The sequence below is a fragment of the Buceros rhinoceros genome, unplaced genomic scaffold, assembly GCF_000710305.1.
Source record: "Buceros rhinoceros silvestris isolate BGI_N320 unplaced genomic scaffold, ASM71030v1 scaffold6050, whole genome shotgun sequence".
Lineage (NCBI taxonomy): Eukaryota > Metazoa > Chordata > Aves > Bucerotiformes > Bucerotidae > Buceros > Buceros rhinoceros.
The window spans coordinates 36,082-36,473 of NW_010391179.1; positions in this window are offsets into that span (position 1 = coordinate 36,082).

A 392-nucleotide genomic window follows, 5' to 3' on the forward strand; every position below is an offset into this window, starting at 1 on the left:
GCATCACATCCACATGGCTTTAAACCCCTCCAGGGATGGGGACTCCACCCCCCCCCTGCGCAGCCTGTTCCGATGCCTCACGACCTTCTCTGTAAAGAAATTCTTCCTGATAGCTAACCTAGGTCTCCCCTGATGCAACTGAAGGCCCAGTACGTGCTATCATTCTGGTTTCATGCTCCAGCTCCTGCAGCAAGAGCTCAGTTGCAGGACTAGGACAGTTTCCATACCATATCTCACCAGACAGCTTTATGCAGTTACTGGATGTTTTCTTAAAGTTTTTAGTAAGCACATGGCTTCATGCACTTGCATCTTCTCCTACAAAGCAGAGGCAAGGAGTTGGCCAGCTTGCGTACGTGGCCTGGCTGTCCCACCTACAAAACCCCACCACCAGC